The 24,829-nt window shown below is 44.6% G+C and overlaps 1 protein-coding gene across 2 annotated transcripts in view; it reads right to left on the minus strand.

Moving 5' to 3' along the window:
• LOC118391907 (equilibrative nucleoside transporter 2-like) overlaps positions 1 to 20,207 on the minus strand; it is a 48,254-nt gene extending 28,047 nt beyond the window's left edge. For both annotated transcript variants that reach the window (XM_052459424.1, XM_052459425.1), the window contains exon 1: positions 19,818 to 20,207. The gene's annotated coding sequence lies outside the window, so the exon portion shown is untranslated. The remainder of the gene's footprint in view (positions 1 to 19,817) is intronic.
• Positions 20,208 to 24,829: the final 4,622 nt, after the last annotated feature.

The following is a 24,829-nucleotide window of genomic DNA, read 5'->3' on the forward strand; positions in this document are numbered from 1 at the left end:
CTGAAAACAACTGGGCATGAAAAAAGGCACTTCACCTGTGTTCTGAGCTGCACGGCATCGGGAGAAAAGGCACTTCACCTGTGTTCTGAGCTGCACGGCATCGGGAGAAAAGGCACTTCACCTGTGTTCTGAGCTGCACGGCATCGGGAGAAAAGGCACTTCACCTGTGTTCTGAGCTGCACGGCATCGGGAGAAAAGGCACTTCACCTGTGTTCTGAGCTGCACGGCATCGGGAGAAAAGGCACTTCACCTGTGTTCTGAGCTGCACGGCATCGGGAGAAAAGCTTCCACCGATGTTGATTTTTAAACGCATGACGATGCCAAAAGAAACATTCCAGAGAGGAATTGTTGTGAAAGTCAACAAGAAAGGATGGATGACGGAAGGCCTAATGCATGAATGGCATAAGGAGTGTTACGGCAAGCGACCGGGAGGATTCTTTCTCAAGAACAAGGCATTGCTCGTGTTGGACAGCATGAGGGCCCACATAACAGATTCTGTGAAAGAAGCCATCAAGAGGACAAACTCAATTCCAGCTGTGATTCCTGGGGGCACAACAAAGTATTTGCAGCCACTGGACATCAGTGTAAATCGTGCATTTAAGGTGGCGCTCCGTGTTCAGTGGGAGGCTTGGATGACAAGTGGGGAGAAATCCTTCACTAAAACGGGCCGCATGCGAAGAGCCACTTATGGTCAAGTCAGCCAGTGGGTCCTGACAGCGTGGAGCATTGTCAAAAAATCCACTATCATCAACGGGTTTCGAAAGGCTGGACTGCTGCGTGTTGTTGAGGGCAGTTCAGCGGGGAATTTGCCTCCGGATGAAAGTGATGAGAGCGACAATGAAAACGATCCAACATCGGATGAAGCAATTCTGAGGCTATTCAACTCCGACACCGAAGGAGATGACTTCAGTGGTTTCAGTGAACAGGAGGAGGAAGATAGTGACCAATGACTTTACTGGTAGGCTACTGTTTAATTTTTGTTACAAGCCGTGTTTCGTTTAAAGGCTGTGTAAAGTTCATTTGTTTCAATGTACCGGTAGGCACCTGCGGCCTATAGACATGTGCGGCTTATTTATGTACAAAATACTTTTTTTTTAAAAATCAGTTGGTGCGGTTTATATTCAGGTGCGCTTAATAGTCCAGCAATTACGGTTAAGTCAGAACCGTCCAGAATAGTGATGCTGGACGGGCGGGCAGGCGCACGCAGCAAAACGTTGAAGAGCATGCATTTAGTTTTACTTGCATTTAAGAGCAGTTGGAGGCCACGGAAGGAGAGTTGTATGGCATTGAAGCTCATCTGGTGGTTAGTTAACACAGTGTCCAAAGAAGGGCCAGAGGTATACAGAATGGTGTCGTCTGCGTAGAGGTGGATCAGAGAATCACCAGCAGCGAGAGCGACATCATTGATGTATACAGAGAAGAGAGTCGGCCCAAGAATTGAACCCTGTGGCACCCCCATAGAGACTGCCAGAGGTCCGGACAACAGGTCCTCCGATTTGACATACTGAACTCTTTTTTAAATTGTATAATATGTTTATTATTTTACAATAAAAAATCAAATAAAAAAGACAGCAATACTAACAATGCCATTCATTGTACTGTTGAATGGGGTGGCCAAATTTAGAGGACAAAACAAAACTTAACTCACACATACACAAAATAAAACTAAATCCTATTAGGTGGTACATGTATATGAAGACAGCATATAGTCATTACAAGCAGTGTAGTTAAGCCAAAAATAAATGTTGAGTGGAGTACAGCACAGAGTAGCAGCAGATCGTCAACCCAGTTATGAAGCGGGACTAGACCATTTATCCAGTATCGGCTTCCATATTTTGTAAAACATTGGACTTTATTGGAGGTATTGTATCGAATCTTTTCCATATGTATTACATTCCCTAAATCCCGTAACCACATTTCAAAGGTAGGTACAGTCTCCAGTTTCCAAAATTGCAATATGAGCCTTTTTAATAGAGTACAAAGAGAGACAGCTTTCCCTTCGTGGTTATTCCCATCAACTGTACCAAACAGAGTGGTCAATGGGTCTGGGGCTAGAACTCTATCAAAGGCTCTAGATAAATAATCAAATATGAGAGCCCAGTAAACATGTAACTTAGGACATGTCCAGAATAAGTGGGTCAACGTCCCCTCATCCTGCTTGCACCTCTCACACGGTGGTGAGGTGTCCGGGAATATTTTATGCAGTTTTACTTTTGAGTAATGTAACCTGTGTATCACCTTAAACTGTACAAGGTTGTGTCTGGCATTCACTGAACTGTGGTTTATATTCCTGGGAGCTTCTACCCAGTCCTCATCTGAGCTTTCTGACCCAAGTTCTTGTTCCCAAGCCCTTTTAATGGTGTCTGTGGATACCTCTATGTGGGCCTGTAGCACATCATACAGTATAGAGACCGACCCTTTTGAATGGGGTTTGACAAGGATCAAGCTATCTAATGTAGGACTATTTGGCTTCATGCCATACTGTGGGATATGTGTCCTTACGAAATTCCTGATTTGGAGGTATCTGAAAAAATGTGTTGTTGGCATGTTGAACTTTCCCTGCAATTGTTGAAATGAAGCTAACTGACCATCTATGTATAGATTACCAATTGTTGTGAGCCCCTTCTCCCTCCACTGTGAAAACACCACATCATCCAATGCAGGGTGGAAAGCATGATTCAGGCAAATCGGGCTGTCAATGTATACAGTGGGTATGTTAAGAAAATACCTCATCTGTTTCCAGATCCTAAGCATATGACAAATGACTGGGTTAGAGTCATAAGTGGATTTTTTCACATATGATGGGCTATTAACAAGTGCAGGGAGTGAGGAACGTTGACAGGAGGCCTGCTCAATCAAAAGCCATGCAGGCATATCCTTCTGTCTCATCGCAGGTAAGCTTTCCCTCCAGAAAGACACAATGTTCAGATTAGCAGCCCAATAATACAGTTTAAAGTGAGGAAGGCCAAAGCCACCCTCTATTTTGTACTTGCATAAATGCTTCTTTGAAATTCTGGCTGCTTTGTTATCCCATAAAAATGGAGCTACTATTGAATCCAGTTTCTTAAAATAGCTTTGTGGTATGAAATTGGGTAGACATTGGAAGAGGTAAAGAAACCTGGGTAGGACAACCATTTTTATACGACCAACCAAGGAGATTTCCAAAAATCTATATTTTGTTTAAGCTGATATATTTTCATGTCCCAATTCACTTTCAATAGCTGATCAAGGTCTCTTGTCACTACAATGCCAAGGCTTGTGAACTTGTCCATCACTGTTCTAAACGGGGTAGATTGCAGAAATTGCATATCCACAGGCCGTGATATTGGCATCAACTCACTTTTTTGCCAGTTTATCTTGTAGCCAGAGAAGGAGCCAAATGTGTTTATCAAGTTAAGTAAGGGTGGAATAGAAGTTTTAGGTTTGGACAAAAACAAAAGAACATCGTCTGCATATAGGGAAATTTTGTGCTGTGTGTCCTTTATTTTAACAGAAGCTATATCAGGCACATGCCTAAATGCCAGTAGCAAGGGGTTCCATGGCTATAGCGAAGAGAGCAGGTGAAATAGGGCACCCCTGTCGGCACCCCTTGAACAAGCGGAATGACTGCAACATTTCTTGATTGGTTACCACGGACGCCATTGGGTGTGCATAAATAATTCTTATCCAATTAATAAATTCCTTTCCGAACCCGAAGTGCTCCAGAACCGACATCATATATTTCCACTCAATCCGGTCAAACGCCTTCTCTGCATCAAGAGCTATTACCACTGCCTCAACCTTATGATCGTGATACATTACATTGAAAAGACGTCTCAAATTGTAGTGTATATGTCGGCCCGGGATAAAACCTGTCTGGTCAGGGTGTATGATGTCAGAAATATATGTTTTCAATCGGTTTGCCAATATCTTTGTCAACACCTTGTTTTCTATGGGGAGTAACGACACGGGGCGATAAGACGACATCTCCATGGAATCTCTATCTTTTTTCAAGATCAGTGCTATTGTAGCCTCATACAGTGTTTGCGGGAGTTTGGCATTTTCTTTGGATTGTTTAAACATTCGCAACATAAGTGGAGCTTGACTGGCACAGTACTTCTTATAGAATTCTATTACATATCCATCAGGCACAGGGGCCTTGCTGTTTGGAAATTGTGCTATCGCTGTGTTCATTTCCTCTAAAGTTATCCCTGCATCGAGTGCAGAAGCTGCCCCCATGTCTAGTTAAGGAAGTTCACATTCAGCGAGAAAGCGTTCCATAGTTAGTGGATCAGTAGCATCGCATTTGGATTGGTATAGCTCTGAGTAAAACTGTGCAAAGCATTTATTAATATCATGCGGATCTGTTACTATTTTACCCTTCTTGTCTTTTATTTTGTGAATAGCTCTAGATGCCTGTACATGCCTTAGCTGTCTTGCTAATAATTTATGTGGTTTGTCACCCAGTTCAAAATAACTTTGTTGCGTTCTAGCAAGTAAAGAGCCCACCCGTTTCGAAAGGATGGTATTGTATTCATATTTTAACTTTGTGATCTTCTCAAGGACTGTATACGAGGAATTCGTCCTAAAAACTCTCTTTCAATTTCTCTTAGCCTAGTATTGGCACGTTTCTTCCTCTCTGATGTATAAGACATAATGTAACCTCTAATCACAGCCTTTAGAGATTCCCGAAGGGTGGAGTCGTCAACATCCCCCGTGTCGTTAGTTCCGAGGAAAAAGCCAATCTGCTCCTTCAAATACTGACAAAAAGCCTCATCTTTCAACAGGTATGCGTCTAAGCGCCACGGTCGCCGACCTGTCGACATATTGTCGAGTTTCAGCACCATGGACACAGGAGAGTGGTCCGTAATTAGAATAGGGTGATAGGTAACCGACTCAGCTGCTGAAATTAGTTTGGAGTCCAACAAAAATTAGTAAATTCTGGAATATGATTTATGAACTGATGAAAAGAAAGAGTAATCCCTGTCTGTTGGGTGCGTCAGTCTCCAAATATCGACAATGTTAAGGTTTGTCATCAATGTATTTAGACAGACACTGGCATTTTATTGTTGAAGTGACCTTGATAGCTGTTTATCTAAAAGAGGATCTAACGTACAGTTAAAGTCCCCTCCCACAATAACACTTGTATCCGAGATATTTGGTATGTCCTTAAATACCCTTTGAAAAAATAATGGATCATCGAAGTTGGGTCCATATAAATTGACCAAGGTTACTGGTTTCGAATTTCGAATTCAGTGTACCAGCCACAATAATATACCGATCATTAGGATCTGAAATCGAGGATGAGTAAACAAACGGAATGTTTTTCCTTATCAGGATTGCTACCCCTCTCGCTTTTGCATTAAAGTTAGACTGGTATATCTGACCGATCCAGCCGACTCGTAGCTTGGCCTGAGCGAAGCGTTTAATATGAGTTTCTTGAATAAACACTATGTCAGCACCCAGTGATTTAAGATGAGAGAAAACCTTAGCTCGTTTCACCACATGCCCTAAGCCATTACAGTTCCGGCTGACTAACTTTATTCCACCTGGTCTACTCTGTGCTCTGTCACTATGTGGCATTTCTTATTTTAGAGCAAATTGTTGCTGTCATACAAAACTCAGAAGAAAAACGTCCCGCCGTGCGGGAGCTTGTCATGCCACCTGTACTAATAATAAACGTGAACATAAAACACATACCCCATCCCCCCTCCCGTCCCTTTACTGAGTGACTACCCCAAACTAAGCACTCCTTGGCTAACACACAAACCTTAGGGTGTCTAGACATACAGCTTGAACTAACTCGTTGTCTATAGATGTTCCGCATATACGCTAATATTAAATAACACTTAACTCTCACGTTAGGGGGTGAGTGGCGCTAAAACATGATGTGCCAAACAATGCTATATTAGCCACAACATCTCACCAATCATAAGTCCCAAATTCTGATCTTCTAATCGAAAAGCCATAGTCCGGAAATCCAAACACATTCCTGGCCTGTATTTGGTCATTTAGCCGGCTGACACAGCCGTTCTGTATCCTCAGCCAGGGAGCTTGCTTGTCAAGAACAGTTCAGCCTCTTTTGGGTTGTCAAACGTACGTGTTGATCCTTCGACTGTCACCTTAAACCGGGCTGGGAAGAGGAATCCATATCGGATGTTGGCCGCCCTGCATTTGTTGCGTACCTCATCATACTCTTTCCGTTGGTTCCTCACCTCCAAGGTAAGATCTGGGTAGAAAGACACCCTGGCTCCGTTGAAGTTAAGGGGGAACTTTTGACTAGCCAGCTTGAGGATGAGACCCCTGGTCTGGGGATAGTGCAGCCGTACAATGAATGACCTTGGTGGCTCGCCCTTGGCCGGCTTCGTTGCCTGAGATCTGTGTGCGCGGTCGATCAGGATGGCCATTTTGAAGTGTTCACTCCCCAGCAGGGCCGGTATCAGCTCCGAGACAAATTCAGTGGGTTTCCCTTTCTCAGTGTCCTCCTGGATGCCACATATTCAGATGTTCTGGTGTCTTGAATGCGACTCAAGCATTTCCAGTCGGGCTTTCAGGGTTTTGTTGTCATTTTTGAACGTTGCGCACTGTTTCTCTATGTCCTGTAGCCTGGCCTCGTGATCGACTGTCGTCTGCTCAACCTCATGCACCCTTCTCTGAGTTGCCTTCACAGTTTCGGCCAAAGTCCCAATACTCTTTGAGATATCAGCCAACCTTGTGTCCACCTTCTTGCTTAGTGAGTTTATGGCAGCCAGTATGTCACTTTGCATAGGCTCTGTGGGGGACTCTTGGAAGCTAGCCTCTTCAGCTAACTCCTCGTGGGTTGGCGACGTTGAAATTGGTTCGCTGTCTATCTCATTCAAGTTATCTTGTTTAGCGCTCCCTTTTCTGGTGCCTTTTACTAATTTGTTTCAAAATGGAGTGGAGCTCTAGCAAAGCACGTCTACTCCATAGCACTCTCTCTAGCGCCCCCCGACATACTGAACTCTATCGGAGAAGTAGTTGGTGAACCAAGCGAGGCAATCATTTGAGAAACCAAGGCTGTTGAGTCTGCCAATAAGAATGTTGTGATTGACAGAGTCGAAAGCCATAGCCAGGTCAATGAATACGGCTGCACAATATTGTCTTTTATCGATGGCGGTTATTATATAGTTTAGGACCTTGAGCGTGGCTGATGTGCACCCATGACCAGCTCTGAAACCAGATTGCATAGCGGAGAAGGTACGGTGAGATTCTAAATGGTCGGTAATCTGTTTGTTAACTTGGCTTTCAAAGACCTTAGAAAGGCAGGGTAGAATAGATATTGGTCTGTAGCAGTTTGTGTCTAGAGTGTCTCCCCCTTTGAAGAGGGGGATGACCACAGCAGCTTTCCAATCTTTGGGAATCTCAGACGATATGAAAGAGGTTGAACAGGCTAGTAATAGGGGTTGCAACAATTTTGGCAGATAATTTTAGAAAGAGAGGGTCCAGATTGTCTAGACCGGCTGATTTGTAGGGGTCCAGATTTTGCAGCTCTTTCAGGACATCAGCTATCTGGATTTGGGTGAAGGAAAAGTGGGGGAGGTTTGGGCGAGTTGCAGTGGGAAGCGCAGGGCTGTTGACCGGGGTAGGGGTAGCCAGGTGGAAAGCATGGCCAGCCGTAGAAAAATGCTTATTGAAATTCTCAATTCTCGATTTATCGGTAGTGACAGTGTTTCCTAGCCTCAGTGCAGTGGGCAGCTGGGAGGAGGTGCTCTTATTCTCCATGGACTTTATAGTGTCCCAGAACTTTTTTGAGTTTGTACTACAGGATGCAAATTTCTGTTTGAAAAAGCTAGCCTTAGCTTTCCTAACTGCCTGTGTATATTGGTTCCTAACTTTCCTGAAAAGTTGCATATCACGGGGGCTATTCGATGCTAATGCAGAACGCCACAGGATGTTTTTGTGCTGGTCAAGGGCAGACAGGTCTGGAGTGAACCAAGGGCTGTATCTATTCCTGGTTGTACATTTTTTGAACAGAGCATGCTTATTTAAGATGGTGAGGAAGGAACTTTTAAAGAATAACCAGGCATCCTCTACTGACAGGATGAGGTCAATGTCATTCCAGGATACCCCGGCCAGGTCGATTAGAAAGGCCTGTTCGCTGAAGTGTTTTAGTGAGCGTTTGACAGTGATGAGGGGTGGTCGTTTGACCGCAGACCCATTACGGATGCCCGTAATGTTAGGATGATATCTATGAGGGTGCCGTGTTTACAGATTTGGGGTTGTATCTGGTAGGTTCATTAATAATTTGGGTGAGATTGAGGGCATCAAGCTTAGATTGTAGGATGGCCAGGGTGTTGAACATGTCCCAGTTTAGGTCACCTAGCAGCACGAGCTCAGAAGATAGATGGGGGGCAATCAATTCACTTATGGTGTCCAGGGCACACCTGGGGGCAGAGGGTGGTCTATAGCAAGCGGCAACGGTGAGAGACTTGTTTCTGGAAAGGTGAATAGAAGCTTAGACTTATTTTGGTACAGACCTGGATAGTAAGACAGAACTCTGCAGGCTATCTCTGCAGTAGATTGCAACACTGCCCCCTTTGGCAGTTCTATCTTGGTGGAAAATGTTATAGTAAGGGATGGACATTTCAGGGCTTTTGGTGGTTTTCCTACGCCAAGATTCAGACACGGCTAAGACACCCGGGTTGGCAGAATGTGCTAAAGCAGTGAATAAAGCAAACTTAGGGAGTAGGCTTCTAATGGTAACATGCATGAAACCAAGGCTTTTACGGTTACAAAAGTCAAATGAGAGCACCTGGGGAGTAGGAGTGGAGCTAGGCACTGCAGATCCTGGATTAATCGTTTAGGATCCTGGATTAATCTCTACATCACCAGAGGAACAGAGGAGAAGTCAGATAAGGGTATGGATAAAGGCTATGAGAACTGGCCGTCTAGCACGTTTGGAACAGAGAGTAAAAGGAGCAGGTTTCAGGGCACGATAGCATAGATTCAAGGCATAATGTACAGACAAAGGAATGGTAGGAAGAGAGTTCATTGGAGGTAAACCTAGGCATTGAGTAATGATGAGAGATAGTCTCTAGAGACGTTTAAACCAGGTGATGTCATCGCATATGTGGGAGATGGAACAACACGGTTGTTTACGGCATATTGCACAGGGCTAGAGGCTCTACAGTGAAATAACACAGTAATCACTAACGAGGACCGTAATGGACATGGCATATTGATATTAGGGAGAGGTATGCGCAGCCAAGTGAATTGTATCGGTCCAGTGAATGGTTGTGCTGGCTGGGGACACGGCGATTCAGACAGTTAGCAGGCCGGGGCTAGCAAGCTAGCAGTTAGCAGGCCGGGGCTAGCAAGTTAGCAGAATGGCCTTAGAGGGACGTGGGGGAAACTCTGTTTTTGCCTCCTCGTGCGGTGACATCGTGTCACGACTTCTGACGAAGTCGTTGCCTCTCCTTGTTCGGGCGGTGCTCGGCGTTCGACGTCACCGGTCTTCTAGCCATCATTGATCCTTTTTTCATTTTTCATTGGTTTTGTCTTGTCTTCCCACACACCTGTTTTCTATCCCATTCATTACCTGTTGTGTATTTAACCCTCTGTTTCCCCTCATGTCTTTGTCAGAGATTGTTTTATTGTCAGTGTAGTGTGTTTGTTGTAGAGGTGAGCGTCGGGTCCTCGTACCCATGTTTGTTTGTTTATGTACGTTTAGTGTTATGGAGCACACTCCGTGGACTTTATTAAAAGACTCCATTTGACACTCCATTTGACTCTCCTGCGCCTGACTTCCCTGCCACCTATTACACCTATGCATGACACATCGATAGACCAGTCATGGAATTAGTAGGGTTCCATGAAGGTCAGTCAATACGGAACATTTGAAGAACTTTGAAAGTTTCTTCAAGTGCAGTCGCAAAAAGCATCAAGCGCTATGATGAAACTGGTTCTCATGACCACGACAGGAAAGGAAGACCCAGAGTTACCTCTGCTGCAGAGGATAAGTTAATTAGAGTTACTAGCCTCAGAAATTGCAGCCCAAATAAATGCTTCACAGAGTTCAAGTAACAGACATCTCAACATCAACTATTCAGAGGAGACTGCATGAATCAGGCCTTCGTGGTCGAATTGCTGCAAAGAAACCACTACTAAAAGACATCAATAAGAAGAAGAGACTTGCTTGGGCCAAGAAACATGTGCAATGGACATTGACCGGTGAAAATCTGTCCTTTGGTCGGATGAGTCCAAATGTGAGATTTTTGGTTCCAACCGCTGTGTCTTTGTGAGAAACTAGGTGAACGGATGATCTCCGCATGTGTGGTTCCCACCGTGAAGCATGGAGAAGGAGGTGTGTTGGTGTGCGGTATTTTTCAACAGGACAATGACCCAACACACCTCCAAGCTGTGTAAGGCTATCTGACCAAGATGGAATGCTGCATCAGATGACCTGGCCTCCACAATCACCCGACGTCAACCCAATTGAGATGGTTTGGGATGAGTTGGACCACAAAGTGAAGGAAAAGCAGCCAACAACTGCTCAGCATATGTGGGAACTCCTTCAAGACTGTTGGAAAAGCAATCCAGGTGAAGCTGGTTGAGAGAATGCCAAGTGTGCAAAGCTGTCATCAAGGCAAAGGTTGGCAACTTTGAAGAACCTCAAATATAAAATATATTTAGATTTGTTTAACACTTTTTTGGTTACTACATGATTCCATATGTGTTATTTCAAAGTATTGATGTCTTCACTATTATTCTACAATGTAGAAAATAGTAAGAATAAAGAAAAACCCTTGAATGAGTAGGTGTGTCCAAACTTTTGACTGGTACTATTCATTTCCAATGGAACGCTCCGTTTGCCTTGCAGCATTGCGTTGCAGAAGCAGTTGCAATGCGTTCTGTGTGGTGCATACTTTCGATTTATCGAACGCATGCATCAAATTGTATGTGTAGCGCCTCCCGGGTGGCGCAGTGGTTAAGGGCGCTGTACTGCAGCGCCAGCTGTGCCACCAGAGACTCTGGGTTCGCGCCCAGGCTCTGTCGTAACCGGCCGCGACCGGGAGGTCAGTGGAGCGACGCACAATTGGCATAGCGTCGTCTGGGTTAGGGAGGTTTTGGCCGGTAGGGATATTCTTGTCTCATCGCACACCAGCGACTCCCGATGGAGGGCCGGGCACAGTGCATGCTAACCAAGGTTGCACGGTGTTTCTGCCGGATAAGAGCGTCTGCTAAATAAGAAAAAAAAAACATTTTTTTCAAGAAGCAGTGCGGCTTGGTTGGGTTGCGTATCGGAGGACGCATGACTTTCAACCTTTGTCTCTCCCGAGCCCGTACGGGAATTGTAGCGATGAGACAAGATAGTAGCTACTAACAATTGGATACCATGAAATTGGGGAGAAAAAGGGGGTAAAATTCAACAACAACAACAAAAAAATGTATGTGTAGACGGCTTGACAGAAATGATTGCAGAAGGTGAATGTTTAACTTTTGTTGCATACATATGATGCTGCTGCATACCATTTTGCTCAATAACGAGGCGTAACAAGCTGATCAGACAGGCTCCGCACGTGCACCAACCTGTGCATGTTGATTTTGTCTATCTCCACCAGACATGTTCATGACACGCAGGTTAATGCACGATGCGCTGCAAGCTCCGCACCTCCCAGCTACTCATTGGTTAATCAACTGTGAACCAACTATATTAATTTGGGGATAGGTCGAAACACACATGAAACATTCATGGACATTTAGCTAGCTTGCTGTGGCTAGCTAATTTGTCCTGGAAAATAAACATTGGGTTGTTATTTTACCTGAAATTCATATGCTCCTTAAAAAAAATGTTTTTGTTATTTAGCAGACGCTCTTATCCAGAGCGACTTACAGTTTCATTTTTTTTATACAAGTCCCCAGTGGGAATCGAACCCACAGCCCTGGCGTTGCAAGTACCATGCTCTACCAACTGGATCTTTGTAGAATTTTGACCCATGTTGATTCAAACAAAATCATGTGTTCTCTACTCCGACAATTAATCCACAGATAAAAAGAGGAAACCTAGGTTAGCTTTGTTTGTTTTCTTTGATAAATCTCTCCTCCTTCATCTGTCTTCTTCTTCTGTGGATTTTATATGGCGGTTGGCAAACAAATTAAAGGTGCATTACCGCCACCAACTGGACACCTAGTTCATATTTTAATCACCCACCCGTGTACATGCTTTTAAAAACCAATGAGTAGCTGGGAGAGGCTGTTTGAATGTTAAATGACGAGACAGAGGCATTGGTGCGAGTAACCAGTCTTGTTCAGTACATCACAACACATCCGGGTATCTCAAGCACCCCGGTAAAACACAAGAGTTGCAGTAATGAACATTTACCAACAGATGGCATCACTGTGCTCTTACACCAATAACATCTTCCATTTAATAAAATAGGACAGGGGTCAATTCACTAACAAAACAAACCTAGTAACAATTTCCAACATGAACAGTTTAGTATTTTTTAAATATTTTTTTTTCAGGTAACAACAACACATTTTGATATTCTCTTCACTTTTATCTCTGTCAACAATCCCTGATGGGAAACCTACATATTAAGTCTTTTTGGTGGCTGGGACAGACGTCCGCAGCGTGAAAAGACAGGGAGCTTGTCTGCGAGGACTGCGGGTTCCCGCACAGGCGTGTCACCTGAATGTCTAAAGGGAGAATTGATGGGCGAGGGAGCGGCCGACCTGTGATCCCCTGGCTCTTCGCCCAGTGCCTCAGGCCCCATGTGACTTGCTGGGGTTCTGTCTTTTGTCATGCGACCCCTTTGGCCATCAGGGTTCTGAGTAGGTGCTGGCTCAGCAATCCGAAGGTCAACCCTGTTACAACGGTACAGTGATCCATTCACTTCGACCAAGTAGGAGCGTGGTGCCACTTTCTGTACACAGGATCCGAGTCTCCAGAGGCCTGTCCGGTCCCCTGGCAGTGGCTTCATTCGCACCGTTTCACCCACCCTGAGCTCAGGTAAGTCTTTTGCTGATTTGTCGTAGATGAACTTGGAGACCTGTCTTCTGTGACGTAGCTTCACCAGCACGTCTGTCACCACACATGGCTCCAGGAGAGTGCTGGCTACTGGCAGAGCTGCTTTTAAGCGCCGTGCCATGAGGCGCTGTGCCGGGCTGCTATCCATGCCTTCTGTCGGCGTATTGCGCCACTGCAGGATTGCTTTCCAGGCATCTTTGCCCTCTCGCAAATTTTCTGAACTCAACTCCGGAGAATTGGGGTCCATTGTCTGAAATTACCCTATCTGGCTGGCCATAGCGGGAAAACTGAGCCTTGCAGCGTTTGATCGTTGTCTCTGCTGAGAGCTCGGGGAGGAGGTCGATCTCCCAAAAGTCTGAGTAATGATCGACTACCAGCAGAAAGTCTTTGCCACTGTGCTGGAAGAGATCTAGACTTACTATCTGTCAGGGGCGCATCGGTAGCTCGTGGGACATCATCGTCTCTCTCTGTTGCTCAATGGCATATTCATTGCAGGTTGTGCATTTACTGACATAGTCTTTGATTTCACTCTGCATTCCTGGCCAATACAGTGTGTCACGTGCTTGTCTGTAACAGGCCGCACCTCCTATGTGAGTGCACGCGTGCCAACATCTCAGGGAGCAGAGACCGGGGAATAACGACTCTCTGACTCTTGAATATTACTCCGTTTTGAACACTGAGCTCCTCTTTGACTGGCCAATATTCTCTGACGGCTAAAGCAGTTTCTTCCCTGCAGTCGGGCCAGTACATCAGAATCACAGACCTCAATGCCTGGAGTTGCCCATCCCTGTCTGTGTGCTGTCTGATTTGTATAAGGCGCTGGTCCGTAACATTGAGGTAGTCAGCCTGGTTGATGTGTTCAACATCCACTTGCTCTGTTTGTAAGCTGCACACTGCGTGTTGTTCATGCATGGAGCGTGTGTGAGTGCCTGATGCAGTAGCCCTGCTGAGCGTGTCACTCACATACATCTCTGGCCTTGGCTTATACACCACCTTGAGGTTGTAGTTTTGTAGGGCCAGTAGCATGCTCTGCAGTCGTTTTGGGGCATTCAGGAGAGGCTTGCTGAATATAGCAATAAGGGACTTGTGATCTGTCTCTGCGGTAATATTGTCGCGCCCGTACAGGTAGTGGTGGAAGCGTTGGCATGCAAACACACTGCTGAGGCACTCCTTCTCTATCTGGTCATAGTTCTGCTCTGTTGGGGTGAGTGCCCTAGAGGCGAATGCCACAGGCTGGCCCTCCTGCATGAGGCAACAGCCAAGTCCATACTGGCTTGAGTCACTCTGAATCGTGACAGGTTTTGACACATTGTAGTATCGCAGTACAGGTGTCTGGTTGACCAGTTGTTTAATTTCCCTCACCGCTGCGTCATGTTTTGGGAGCCAATGCCAGATGGTGTCCTTGTCCATGAGCCTCCTCAGTGGCTCACACTTCAGAGAGCCGCAGTAGGAATTTGGCCAGGTAGGTGACCAATCCGACAAAGCGCTGCACTCCCTTCACGTCAGATGGGCATTTCCAAGACAGCCTTCACTTTTTCAGGATCCGCCTTCAATCCGGTGGAGGACAAGATGTGCCCATGAAAGCGGACCTCTGGCACTTTAAACTGAAGCTTTTTTATGCGTAGCCTTAGCTTGACCTGTCTGCATCTGACCATCAGGGCCAGCAGCTTGGCGTCATGGTCACATTCTGCCTCCTCATCACTGTCCCCACAGCCCACTACGAGGATGTCATCTGCTATGGGTTCCACGCCACTGAGTCCCATCAACAGCTCATGCTGTTTCCGCTGATACACCTCTGGAGCCACAGAGACACCAAACGGAAGCTTCAACCACCTCTTCATGCCCCAGGGTGTCATGTAGCTGCTGGGCTTGTTGAGCTTGCACTGCAGGAAGGCATCTCTGGCATCCACGAGCTTGTAAAGAACATCCTCCAACGTGGGCATAATGTAATGTGAGCGTCGCAGAGCCCGGTTGAGGTGTTTAGGATCAATGCATATCCGTAGCTTGTCTGGTTTCTTGACGATAACCATATTACTTATCCAGTCCGTAGGCTCTGGTGACGGATATGATTTGTCAAGCTGAGCCTTCGTAGCTGCTTTCATGGCCACTGGTACATTGCGGGGTGCACACTGGACAGGCTGGATTGCTGCGTCCAACTCAAAGTGGACTTCCCCGGGAACTGACTCGACCGGTGCGTTGAAGACATCATGGTCCTTGCTTAGGAGTGTCTCCTTGCTCAGGGGCCCAGCCTGGACTTTGTCTATAATGTTAAGATCAGCTGGGATGGTGAAGTTAATAAGTCCAAGGCGCTCGCATGTAGAAATATCGATTGTGCAACCAGGGGTGGAAAAACCTTGGATCATTGTTACTCTAACTTCCGCAACGCATATAAGGCCCTGCCCCGCCCTCCTTTCGGAAAAGCTGACCACGACTCCATTTTGTTGATCCCTGCCTACAGAGAGAAACTAAAACAAGAGGCTCCCACGCTGAGGTCTGTCCAACGCTGGTACGACCAAGCTGACTCCACACTCCAAGACTGCTTCCATCACGTGGACTGGGATATGTTTCGTATTGCGTCAGATAACAATATTGACGAATACGCTGATTCGGTGTGCGAGTTCATTAGAACGTGCGTTGAAGATGTCGTTCCCATAGCAACGATTACAACATTCCCTAACCAGAAACCGTGGATTGATGGCAGCATTCGCGTGAAACTGAAAGCGCGAACCACTGCTTTTAATCAGGGCAAGGTGACTGATAACATGACCGAATACAAACAGTGCAGCTATTCCCTCCGCAAGGCTATCAAACAAGCTAAGCATCAGTACAGAGACAAAGTAGAATCTCAATTCAACGGCTCAGACACAAGAGGCATGTGGCAGGGTCTACAGTCAATCACGGACTACAAGAAGTAATCCAGCCCAGTCACGGACCAGGATGTCTTGCTCCCAGGCAGACTAAATAACTTTTTTGCCCGCTTTGAGGACAATACAGTGCCACTGACACGGCCTGCAACGAAAACATGCGGACTCTCCTTCACTGCAGCCGAGGTGAGTAAGACATTTAAACGTGTTAACCCTCGCAAGGCTGCAGGCCCAGACGGCATCCCCAGCCACGCCCTCAGAGCATGCGCAGACCAGCTGGCCGGTGTGTTTATGGACATATTCAATCAATCCCTATACCAGTCTGCTGTTCCCACATGCTTCAAGAGGGCCACCATTGTTCCTGTTCCCAAGAAAGCTAAGGTAACTGAGCTAAACGACTACCGCCCCCGTAGCACTCACTTCCGTCATAATGAAGTGCTTTGAGAGACTAGTCAAGGACCATATCACCTCCACTATACCTGACACCCTAGACCCATTCCAATTTGCTTACCGCCCAAATAGGTCCACAGACGATGCAATCTCAACCACACTGCACACTGGCCTAACCCATCTGGACAAGAGGAATACCTATGTGAGAATGCTGTTCATCGACTACAGCTCGGCATTCAACACCATAGTACCCTCCAAACTCGTTATCAAGCTCGAGACCCTGGGTCTAGACCCCGCCCTGTGCAACTGGGTACTGGACTTCCTGACGGGCCGTCCCCAGGTGGTGAGGGTAGGCAACAACATCTCCACCCCACTGATCCTCAACACTGGGGCCCCACAAGGGTGCGTTCTGAGCCCTCTCCTGTACTCCCTGTTCACCCACGACTGCGTGGCCACGCACGCCTCCAACTCAATCATCAAGTTTGCGGACGACACAACAGTGGTAGGCTTGATTACCAACAACGACGAGACGGCCTACAGGGAGGAGGTGAGAGCCCTCGGAGTGTGGTGTCAGGAAAATAACCTCACACTCAACGTCAACAAAACTAAGGAGATGATTGTGGACTTCAGGAAACAGCAGAGGGAACACCCCCCTATCCACATCGATGGAACAGTAGTGGAGAGGGTAGCAAGTTTTAAGTTCCTCGACATACACATCACAGACAAACTGAATTGGTCCACTCACAGACAGCATCGTGAAGAAGGCGCAGCAGCAAAGAAATTCGGCTTGTCACCAAAAGCACTCACAAACTTCTACAGATGCACAATCGAGAGCATCCTGGCGGGCTGTATCACCGCCTGGTACGGCAACTGCTCCGCCCACAACCGTAAGGCTCTCCAGAGGGTAGTGAGATCTGCACAACGCATCACCGGGGGCAAACTACCTGCCCTCCAGGACACTTACATCACCCGATGTTACAGGTAGGCCATAAAGATCATCAAGGACATCAACCACCCGAGCCACTGCCTGTTCACCCCGCTATCATCCAGAAGGCGAGGTCAGTACAGGTGCATCAAAGCTGGGACCGAGAGACTGAAAAACAGCTTCTATCTCAAGGCCATCAGACTGTTAAACAGCCACCACTAACATTGAGTGGCTGCTGCCAACACACTGATACTGACACTGACTCAACTCCAGCCACTTTAATAATGGGAATTGATGGGAAATGATGGAAATATATCACTAGCCACTTTAAACAATGCTACCTTATATAATGTTACTTACCCTACATTATTCATACTGTATATACTGTACTCTATATCATCGACTGCATCCTTATGTAATACATGTATCACTAGCCACTTTAACTATGCCACTTTGTTTACATACTCATCTCATATGTATATACTGTACTCGATACCATCTACTGTATCTTGCCTCTGCTACTCTGTACCATCACTCATTCATATATCCTTATGTACATATTCTTTATCCCCTTACACTGTGTATAAGACAGTAGTTTTGGAATTGTTAGTTAGATTACTTGTTGGTTATTACTGCATTGTCGGAACTAGAAGCACAAGTATTTCGCTACAATCGCATTAACATCTGCTAACCATGTGTATGTGACAAATAAAATTTGATTTGATAAACTTATCCCAGTTCGTGCGCCAATCCTAACGGCGGGAGGGGGAATGTTCGCTGCCATGTCTTACCGGTGCTAACAACACTGAAGCTAACTACCAAACTCACTCTAGCTAAGGCCAATTCCGGGCGAAATTTTACACAAATAAGCATTTGTTTGTAAACCAGAGCAGGTGACTCTAATTTGCGGAAAGCATGGTTAGTTATCCGACTCTGACACCATGTTTGAATGTTAAATGACGAGACAGAGGCATTGATGCGAGTAACCAGTCTTGTTCAGTACATCACAACTCATCCGGGTATCTCAAGCGCCCCGGTGAAACACAAGAGTTGCAGTAATGAACATTTACCAACAGATGGCATCACTGTGCCATCTTACACCCATAACAGAGGCGGAGCTTGCAGCGCATCGTGCATCTAAAATATAACCTAGCTACGCAGACGCCCTTGGCGCGCGCAAGCAGTTTGGGTGAAACAATTTAATAACGTGTACATTTATTTCACAAAGCTCACACACACAACGCAGGTGGACTGGCCACCTGCAATTCATCAACACATATGTACTTTCAGGGCTGCCAACTTTTGAAGAAAGTTTGGAGTGAGATTTGCTGTGTGAATTTCCTTGCCCACTGGCACAAACCCTAGAAGGGAGGACATTTAATATTTTAAAGCTAATTTCCTGCTATTCTACATATTTTGACATGGTTTAGGTCTATGTCCAGGTGGAAAATAAAATAAAAACACAGGTCAGATGCTTTGAACATTAAATGAGCACTCAAAATTTGACTACTTTTTTGAGGGAGGATATTGAAAGTATGCTAATATCTTTTGAAAGATATATATATATATATTAGGTCATTTGGCACTATTCAGACAGTAATGAAATGAGATGGGCAGACAGTCAAATGGGAGAAGGCCATTGTTACATTTGGGAGGCGCTTGGGGATGGATGGAGCTAGATTTGGCTTCCAGACTCCGCTATTGTGCCAAACCCTCAGTACACTCTGGACCCCATTGCCAGAGCAAGCATAAATTGTATATGTATATCAAATCAAATTTTATTGGTCACATACAGACAGTTAGCAGATGTTAATGCGAGTGTAGCGAAATGCTTGTGCTTCTAGTTCCGACAGTGCAGTAATATCTAACAAGTCATCTAACAATTCCACAACGACTACCTAACACACACAAATCTAAGTAAAGGGGTGGAATATGAATATGTACATATAAATGCATGGATGAACGATAACCGAGCAGCACAGGTAAGATGCAATAGATTGTATAGAACCCAGCATATACATATGAGTTGAGTAATGCAAGACATGTAAACACTATTAAAGTGGCATTATTAAAGTGACAAGTGATCCATTTATTAAAGTGGCCAATGATTTTGAGTCTGTATATAGGCAGCAGCCTCTCTGTGAGTGATGGTCAAATGAGTTGTTTAGTTACTTACTCAAAATGCATATGCCAACCAGGCAGGCTGTAATCCACACATGGCTGTTATGTAAGATTTAGCCATGTGTGAATGACAACATGCCTGCGTTGGCATATGCATTTTGAGTAAGTGCTCGGCCTAAAGACCTTGGGAATGTGATTTTGAGAAAAAAATAAAAATCCCGCCCGCACATTTCCAATCATCTAATTTCACTAAACAACCCATTTGACCGTTGTAGCATGCGACATTATTCGAGCAAAATTATAAGAGAGCAGAGGCCCATTTATCCGTCACAGAAACCGCGCAGCCAGGCAAACAAGAGCCGTTGTCGTGTCGCATCACCTAACGACCAATAACAAAGAAAACCTGCCAAACGTATGGACTGTTGCCCGTTTACACGATTGTAAAACAATTCATTGCTACAATTAAGTTTAACACTGTAACAATTAATTCCCGCCTTTCATGTCAAATCGTGGTGTAGGCAAGAAGAGTCATGTCATGCCTACTAACCTTGTAGAGATGAGAAGTGCGGCAGTCAGATCACTGTGTTTTCATTATTGCAACGCAACAAATAAAGACGTTTGTTGCTAAAAACCAAAGCGATAACATGTAGGATAAAATGTAACACGATAAATGTAGCCTTTCGCTCCACGTGGCGCGAGCGCTAAATAGTTACGAATGGCTGTGCTACTGTAACAATTTTACATAGCGCTTAGGCTAATCTTCATCATCTCCCCGACTCGGAGTTACACACACTGAGGTATAAATAAGAAGTTACACATACAACCAAATACAACATAGCTCACTGCTCGGATGCCCCTCCCATATGTCATTATAGCGCACTACTAGTTTTTCGGCCATAGGCAATAGGTGGTGATGGGCTCTTTTCAGTGAGTCAGCTCGTTCGGCTCGGCTCTTTTGGCTCCCAAACGGCTCTTTAAAAAAATACGTCTTGTATTTTTTCAAGTCAAACCGTTTGCGATAGTTTGACTATGATTTCTGTGAAAACAATTATAATTAAATTATTAAATGAAATCATAATCTACCTTAACCACAATGTATTTAAAAATGCATTGGTTTGTTATGTAATATAATACTATTAAACATTTGCATTTAAATTATAAATTTGTAATGTATATAAACAAAGTGCATATAAATCTAAACATTCAAAACGAATACAATCTGAACAGCATAATAGAATATTGCACAATATCAAATAAAAATAAATAACAATTTGCAAAACTGCAGCATCCCACAAATTGAAATAAATGTAAAAAGGATGTTTTTACACATGTGCATTTAAAGTATAGCTTTTTTAATGTATATAAACAAAGTGCATATAATTGTAACAATTCAAAACGAGTACAATCTGAACAACATAATAATAGAATAATGCACCATATCAAAGAAAAATAAATAATGTGTAAAACTGCAGCATCCCACTTAAAACATTAAACTGGCCCCTCTTCTCTCTCTATTCTTTATTGCCATGTTATAACCAGCAGCACACAGCAATGCTGACCATATTTTGCTTTTATGAGAGATTTGCATTCAGAAGTGCAAGCTGCCTCACTTTCGAGGGGCTGATGCGGATTCTTCTCTCAGTAATTATTTGTCCCGTTGTCAAGAAGACCCTCTCAGAGGGAACGGATGTGGCCACTATGCAGAGTCTCCCTGTCATGACTTAGTAAGCCGTGGGTAGACAGAGGCCTTGTTCTTCCACCAGCTCAGAGGATCTGCAGATCTTTGGAGGGGCTCCTCCAAATAGGATCGGACCTCCATTATGGCATCTGCTGAGCGATTCCTTCGTGCTGCATCCCCAGTTGCTCTCTCGTCAAACAGCAGACGTTTGTGGCACTACTGCTGGTGCTTCTGCTCCATCTAATCTCTCTTCTTCCTGTTGCCCTGGTGCCTGAGCCAACTGACTGCTGGAGCTGTCCCTCCCTGCTGCTGAGGTTATTCTTTGAAGAGCCTCATCAATCGCTCTGGCATCACTGAAGGCTAACTTCTTAAACCTGGGGTCAAGTGCAGCGGTTTCTGATAGCGCATAATCATATTCCATTCTGTGGAACTTTCTGTCCATTGATGAACATAGGGTGTCCATCAACTCTGTCACATGTCCTGTGGTTACATTTGCTTCTCTCTGGCGGATGGCTGTGATTTGCTGCAGACCCTTACACAGGAGTATCATTTTTGAGGCTATCACATAGCTGAAATGAGAGAACAGTAAGTTATGAGTTCAGGTTCATATTTTGTCTACTGATACTACATTCTCATCTACTGCTCATATACAGTGGAAGTCAGAAGTTTATATACACTTAGGTTGGAGTCATTAAAACTTGTTTTTCAACAACTCCACAAATTTCTTGTTAACTGTAGTTTTGGCAAGTCGGTTACGACATCTACTTTGTGCATGACACAAGTAATTTTATGTTTACGGACAGATTATTTCACTGCATCACAATTCCAGTGGGTCAGAAGTTTACATACACTAAGTTGACTGCTTTTAAACAGCTTGGAAAATTCCAGAAAATTATGTCATGGATATAGAAGCTTCTGATAGGCTAATTTACATCATTTGAGTCAATTGGAAGTGTACCTGTGGATGTATTTCAAGGCCTACCTTCAAACTCAGTGCCTCTTTGCTTGACATCATGGGAAAATCAAAAGAAATCAGCCAAGACCGCAGAAAAACAATTGTAGACCTCCACAAGTCTGGCTCATCCTTGGGAGCAATTTCCAAATGCCTGAAGGTACCACGTTCATCTGTACAAACAATAGTATGCAAGTATAAACACCATGGGTCCACACAGCTGTCATACCGCTCAGGAAAGACACGCGTTCTGTCTCCTAGAGATGAACGTACTTTGGTGCGAAAAGTTCAAATCAATCCCAGAACAGCAGCAAAAAATGAGAAGATGCTGGAGGAAGCAGGTACAAAGCAGGTACAAAAGTATCTATATCCACGTAAAACGAGTCCTATATCGACATAACCTGAAAGGCCGCTCAGCAAGGAAGAAGCCACTGCTCCAAAACCTCCATAAAAAAGCCAAACTATGGTTTGCAACTGCACATGGGGACAAAGATCGTATGTTTTGGAGAAATGTCCCCTGGTCTGATGAAACAAAAATAGAACTGTTTGTCCATAATGACCATCATTATGTTTGGAGGAAAAAGGGGAGGCTTGCAAGCAGATGAACACCATCCCAACCGTGAAGCACAGGGGTGGCAGCATCATGTTGTGGGGGTGCTTTGCTGCAGGAGGGACTGGTGCACTTCACAAAATAGATGGCTTCATGAAAAAGGAAAATTAGGTGGATATATTGAAGCAACATCTCAAGACATCAGTCAGGAAGTTAAGGCTTTCACAAATGGGTCTTCCAAATGGAAAATGACCCCAAACATACTTTCAAAGTTGTGGCAAAATGGCTTAAGGACAACAAAGTCAAGGTATTGGAGTGGCCATCACAAAGCCCTGACCTCAATCCTATAGAACATTTGTGGGCAGAACTGAAAAAGTGTGTGTGCAAGGAGGCGTACAAACCTGACTCAGTTACACCAGCTCTGTCAGGAGGAATGGGCCAAAATTCACCCAACTTAAATCATTCTCTCTACCATTATTCTGACATTTCACATTCTTAAAATAAAGTGGTGATCCTAACTGACCTAAGACAGGGAATTTTTACTAGGATTCAATGTCAGAAATGGTTAAAAACTGAGTTTAAATGTATTTTGCTAAGGTTTATGTAAACTTCCGACTTCAACTATACATATATAATATTGGATTAAATAACGATGTAGTAATAACTGCTTACTCTACCTCTCTCCACTGATCTCCACAGTGACCTGCTCAAAGGGTTCCAGGACTCTTCACACCTCCTCCACCACCTCCCATTCCTCTTGGGTCAGAGTATCTACAGGTGCATTGACAATAGCCAGGGTAGAGATGATGGCATCCTTTGACTCAAGAAACCGCTTAAACATATAAAATGTTGAATTCCACCTTGTAGTGCAGTCTTGTTAATGCCTCAGCTCAGGCATGCCCATCTGGCGTTGTGTAGAGTTTAGTTTTTCAGCACCTACTGTACCCTGTGGAACTATTCCACAGCTGCTTTCACTTTGTCCACAGTGGGCTTCATCACCTTCAGAGCATCTCTTACAAACAGGTTGATTGCGTGGGCAAGACATGGATGATGGGTCAATTTAAACATTTTCATGGCTTTGGTTATGTTAGCTAACATAGCAGTCCAGAAGACAGCTAGACACCGAAAATCTTCAATGAAAAGACATGTAACCGACTTGTAAGAAGTGGTTACCCTTGATGTCCTGCAGTCAGTGGTAAGGCAAACTGCAGTAGCTTTTTGGACTCTTTCCCGCCCTGAAGCCTGTGTGCTCTCGTACAGTTGTGGAATAGGTGATTTTGAAAGAGTTTTCCTGCTTGGAATTGTGTACATTAATTTAGACTATTGCTATAATATCTAAAACCTCTGATCTCCATGATCGAAAATGGCTAGAAATAGTTGGCAATCATTTTAGCCAATGCAATATCAATTTGGCCTTGTTTTGCTACAGACATAGACTTTGGCATAAACTGGTCCATAGGAGACTGTGTTGCTGTGGGTCGAGGAGTAGGCCTACTTGACTGACTGGACACATTGCTGGCTCCACCACTATCACTAGCAGGCCCACTAGTTTCTCGAAGCTCCGCTACAGATAGCTTCATAGTTGGGTGCACAGTTTGCATATGCCGGTGTAGGTTGTGTGTAGAACCGGCTTTATATGAGATTTTGTTTTGGCAAATTCTACACTGTGCTCTAACATGATTTACATGATTAAAATGCATCCAAATGCTACTGTGCTTCAGACTCATTTTCCAGCTGTTGTTTTCATATCTGTCCCTCTCTCTCCTCGGCTGCTAAGTGTGTGACTGAGTGAGTTGGCTCTGCCCTCCCTCACGCATCTTTGGTTGACACTGCATGTCTGATTGACAGGAACAACATGTGAGTCTGTTAGTCTGAGCAGACAGTCAGAACGAATGTGTGCGCTTGAGCATTTAGGCCTATATTATTGTATTTTTTAGTTCTTTGAATTAGTTCATTCTATTCATTTAAATCTTTTGATTATTCATATCCTTATTTTTTTATAAATAGATTAGGCTCTTCTGATATGCGAGCTGGCTCCCAACTTTCACCAACAAGAGCCGGCTCTTAGAGCCGACTCGTTCGCGAACGGCCCATCACGAATAAACTCAGCAAAAAAAGAAACGTCCTTTCACTGTCAACTGCGTGTATTTTAAGCAAACTTAACATGTGTAAATATTTGTACGAACATAATATTCAACAACTGAAACATACAATGAACAAGTTCCACAGACATGTGACTAACAAAAATTGAATAATGTGTCCCTGAAAAAAAGGTGGGGTCAAAATCAAAAGTAACAGTAACAGTCGGTATCTGGTGTGGCCACCAGCTGCATTAGGTACTGCAGTCTCCTCCTCATGGACTGCACCATATTTGCCAGT

This window comes from Oncorhynchus keta, chromosome 13 (genome assembly GCF_023373465.1).
Source record: "Oncorhynchus keta strain PuntledgeMale-10-30-2019 chromosome 13, Oket_V2, whole genome shotgun sequence".
Classification (NCBI taxonomy): domain Eukaryota; kingdom Metazoa; phylum Chordata; class Actinopteri; order Salmoniformes; family Salmonidae; genus Oncorhynchus; species Oncorhynchus keta.